This window comes from Genypterus blacodes, unplaced genomic scaffold, assembly GCF_046128005.1.
Source record: "Genypterus blacodes isolate CSIRO-AG114 ecotype Tasmania unplaced genomic scaffold, CSIRO-AGI_Gbla_v1 ptg000304l_1, whole genome shotgun sequence".
Lineage (NCBI taxonomy): Eukaryota > Metazoa > Chordata > Actinopteri > Ophidiiformes > Ophidiidae > Genypterus > Genypterus blacodes.
In genome coordinates this window covers 78,937-84,024 of record NW_027467094.1, presented here as the reverse complement: position 1 = coordinate 84,024, position 5,088 = coordinate 78,937, and the positions used below count along the sequence as shown (strand labels likewise).

General features: G+C 44.0%; 1 pseudogene; it reads left to right on the top strand.

Annotated features, from left to right (window-relative positions):
- The first annotated feature begins 1,613 nt into the window (after nucleotides 1–1,613).
- LOC142988213 (cellular tumor antigen p53-like) lies at nucleotides 1,614–2,300 on the top strand (annotated as a pseudogene).
- Nucleotides 2,301–5,088: the final 2,788 nt, after the last annotated feature.

The window sequence follows — 5,088 nt, the reverse complement described above, 5'->3', positions numbered from 1 at the left end:
ATTTGATTGATATTTCAGCCTGAGGCTCAGTCTAACCACTATTCAGGGGTTAGGGGGCTCACTCAGCTGCCCCAGCCAAGTCGGTGGCAGGGGTTAGGGTTAGACATTAACACTCTGCCACCCTCTAGGCCAAAACACATCACCAGGCTAACCCGAGACAGCTGGGTTGAGTGCCAGCCTGATCTGCACCACCTGGTCAACATCCTAATTGCCTCATGTCTCATGGTGTGCCGGTTGTACGGACCAATCAGTGCGCAGGTGAGTTTGTCATCACCTTTGCCAGAGCCTACCATAGTGGCTTCTACCAGGGATATAACTTTGCCGAAGCTATTAATTTATGCACTGCATGAATGGCTGCCTGCTGGTCGTTCCTGTATTGAACACACTGTTTTGGTGGCGTAGCTTTACTAACATCAAAAAATTCAGTAACTTCCTTTGGGATAATATACTTCCATCTTACCTTAGGATATTAAAAACTTTAAAAGGACTGCTTTCCTAATCACTTGTACTTTAACAGAGCCTATACAGGGTATGGGGGGGTCGCTCCCTAACCAAAGGATATATATGTATAGATCTATTTTCCACCTTTTCTCTTCACTATAGATGCTCTTATGGTGCTCTTTGACAAAACGCATCACAGAGAGAGACCCTCACCAGGGCCAAACATCTGCTGGTCAAAGGAGATCGAAGCGACTGCGATGCATGAAGTAAGTGGTCACAACATGACAAATAAAGTATCTTCATAAAAAGCTTTGAGGAGCCTTTGGGCGTGACCTCAACGGGAAAATGGTTCAATATACCCTGAAATCTGGATTTTGTTTTCTTTCTTTCTGTCGGCTTAGGAGGAAACCATCTAGAGTGCTTTGAAATGTGTTAATTCAGGCAGATGCAACATCACCCTCACACATGTCTGATTGGTCAGAGGGCATTTTAAGTCCACCGAACAGCCTGCAGAGTGGACCGGCATGTGCAATAGGACCCGAAAGATGGTGGACTATGACTGGGCGGGGTGAAGACAGAGGAAACTCTGGTGGATGTTCTTCACTAAATGCAAGCAAGGAATCAAGGGAAAGTGGCATACAAAATGGAGGATCAGGTCATGCTTGACAATCGGTCGCTGAGTGAGAGTCTGCCTCTGAGTCAGGACTCATTCAAGGAGCTGTGGGACAGTGTCATAACTCCATCAATCGCCAGCATAAAGGATGGAAGAACGAGAAAGGATTGCAGAACAGCATTAGACACAATGTCAGCCTGGCCCGGCAGAGTCCCAGTCTGCCGGACCCTAAGCCTGGCCCGGCAGCCATTTTAACAGGGGCTCAGTCTGCCACGATTGGCAGAACAGCCAAACAACCTCAGCCGTATGAATGGATGGATGATGAGGAAGGCCAGCGAGAGGTGAGTGTAAAGGACTGAGTGTGTACTCTGTGTAGTTAAAACTAATACAGTGTGTATAATTGGAGTATTATCAGCTACAAATCCAAAGTTTTAAAGCAGTTGAATAGACACATTACCAGACTTTCATTCATACAGAACATTTGGTGCCATGTTGCTTTGTAGGGCGGGAGGGGCTCAGCCTGCAGCCCACTTGGCTGGGATAGGAAATGGCATACAGAATGGAGGACCAGGTCATGCTTGACAATCGGTCGCTGAGTGAGAGTCTGCCTCTGAGTCAGGACACTCATTCAAGGAGCTGTGGGACAGTGTCATAACTCCATCAATCGCCACCATAAAGGATGGAAGAACGAGAAAGGATTGCAGAACAGCATAAGACACAATGTCAGCCTGGCCCGGCAGAGTCCCAGTCTGCCGGACCCTAAGCCTGGCCCGGCAGCCATTTTAACAGGGGCTCAGTCTGCCACGATTGGCAGAACAGCCAAACAACCTCAGCCTTATGAATGGATGGATGATGAGGAAGGCCAGCGAGAGGTGAGTGTAAAGGACTGAGTGTGTACTCTGTGTAGTTAAAACTAATACAGTGTGTATAGTTCGAGTATTATCAGCTACAAATCCAAAGTTTTAAAGCAGTTGAATAGACACATTACCAGACTTTCATTCATACAGAACATTTGGTGCCATGTTGTTTTGTAGGGCGGGAGGGGCTCAGCCTGCAGCCCACTTGGCTGGGATAGTGTTGGGAAACTGCATTCCAGAATTCATAAACAAGACCCTGACGTGTCCCCCAAGGAGTACCTGCACCAGCCTACACTGGGATCGTCACCAATGACTACCATGGCGAGTACAGCTTCCAGCTGAGGTTCCAGAAGTCAGGCACAGCCAAACAGTCGCTGCTTCTCACCTAAGTTCAATTATTGACCTGATAATTACTATGCAAATGACAGCTAAACTTTTACTCTGCCGACCCCTTGCCTGGGCCGGCAGGGGCTCAATCTGCAGCAGAATACATTGGATTGCTCGCTGAGCCTGAGCCTCAAAATCAACCTCATCAATTGCCAGACATGATAAAAACAGGGGCGACAGGGGCCCAGCCTGCCACCCCGCAACAAGCTGGGAGAGAACTTCTACGTCCGCCAAGACGGAACCAGATCCACCTTCTTCTCCAAAGAATGATTTCTATTTCCAGCTATAGCAACAAGGAAACTGTGAGGAGCTCACTGACTGCCTGCTCAGAGACTACACCGAATTCTGTGCCAACAAAAACAACAGCTCGTCTCGCCAAGCATATAAGTTGGCTTGAGTGGATTTAATGCCAGCAAACGGACAATCTTCTTGTTCCGCCCACTACACACAACTTTTTGGAATTTATTATCTTTAGGTTTTCACACAGGCTTTGAAAGCTATGTTTTGTTTTGTTTTTATTAGCTGCCAAGACAAAATGGCTGCCAGTACAAAATAACCCTAACCCTTTGAATCATATGGAACATTTGGTGCCATGTTGTTTTGTACTTAGATGTCTTTAATAAAAAATAAACAAAACGTGTTATACTTGTATTTCATTAAATGTATTACATCGTAATTAGGACAATAAACCTCTCTAAAAAAAACTGTTTCATGTTATGTTTATGCCTGGGTTCAACACAGAGCAACACAAAAAACACATACTCTCTACAAAGGCCACAGCCAGATTGACAGGTGACACGATTTCACCCTCTATTTATACTAAACCTATGTTTTGAAATAAAATAAATAAAAAACATGTCTTATATGTATGTATTTGATGATATGATATGTATTACATTATAATTATTACAATAAACCTCAACAAAAATCACGTATAATGACATGTTGAAGCCTGGGTGCAACAGAGAGCAACGCAAAAAACACCCTCTCTCTACAGAACCCACAGACAGAATAACAGCTGCCGACCTTTCCCACCTCTAGTTACTCTTTCTCTCTCGCTCTAAAATCTCCACAGCATTTAGAATGTCAGTCTCGATGACAGAATCAAGAACTTCTGAACGGAAGCTCGTGCATACCTGAAACCAACAGCTACCACTACTTATTTGGGTTAGGGTTAGGGTAACCCTACAACCTCATCAATTGCCAGACATGATAAAAACAGGGGCGACAGGGGCCCAGCCTGCCACCCCGCAACAAGCTGGGAGAGAACTTCTACGTCCGCCAAGACGGAACCAGATCCACCTTCTTCTCCAAAGAATGATTTCTATTTCCAGCTATAGCAACAAGGAAACTGTGAGGAGCTCACTGACTGCCTGCTCAGAGACTACACCGAATTCTGTGCCAACAAAAACAACAGCTCGTCTCGCCAAGCATATAAGTTGGCTTGAGTGGATTTAATGCCAGCAAACGGACAATCTTCTTGTTCCGCCCACTACACACAACTTTTTGGAATTTATTATCTTTAGGTTTTCACACAGGCTTTGAAAGCTATGTTTTGTTTTGTTTTTATTAGCTGCCAAGACAAAATGGCTGCCAGTACAAAATAACCCTAACCCTTTGAATCATATGGAACATTTGGTGCCATGTTGTTTTGTACTTAGATGTCTTTAATAAAAAATAAACAAAACGTGTTATACTTGTATTTCATTAAATGTATTACATCGTAATTAGGACAATAAACCTCTCTAAAAAAAACTGTTTCATGTTATGTTTATGCCTGGGTTCAACACAGAGCAACACAAAAAACACATACTCTCTACAAAGGCCACAGCCAGATTGACAGGTGACACGATTTCACCCTCTATTTATACTAAACCTATGTTTTGAAATAAAATAAATAAAAAACATGTCTTATATGTATGTATTTGATGATATGATATGTATTACATTATAATTATTACAATAAACCTCAACAAAAATCACGTATAATGACATGTTGAAGCCTGGGTGCAACAGAGAGCAACGCAAAAAACACCCTCTCTCTACAGAACCCACAGACAGAATAACAGCTGCCGACCTTTCCCACCTCTAGTTACTCTTTCTCTCTCGCTCTAAAATCTCCACAGCATTTAGAATGTCAGTCTCCATGACAGAATCAAGAACTTCTGAACGGAAGCTCGTGCATACCTGAAACCAACAGCTACCACTACTTATTTGGGGATGCTGAACACTCCTGTCGTGTCCCCAAGTCTCTACGAGGTTCCATTCAAAAGTTATGAGGAATAAACACACACTCATTAATATTCATACCTACACAATCAATGTGAAAACTTCAAACAGCCGTAACTTTTGATAAGAAATTCTGAAAAACTCAGGATTTTCAGGGATGGCTCAGCAGGCCCTTTTACGCGTGTGACACAATTTTCAGCTCGCAACTTCCTCCTGGTCAGATCGCCGATACTTCCGGTAATCAGAATTGCTGGATCTCCGGAGCCAAAGCACGTAGAGACTCGGGGATGGCAGGGTTAGATCGGCCCTCTGTGATTTAAGGGGGGTAGAACTTTGTGTCCTGAATCTTACACATTCCGTTCAAAAGTTACAAGCAAAAAAACTCTGCATTTCTTTTCCTACGCACACAATCAATATAGAATATATTATATAGAAGCTACAGATCCTGTCACGCTTCAACCTGCCGAGGGTTTATAACGTCAGGGTCTGGAAGCTCCATGAGAGCATCCCCATTCGTGTCTGGGCTGGCCCACCAAAGACGAAGTCAACTGACCCTCCAAA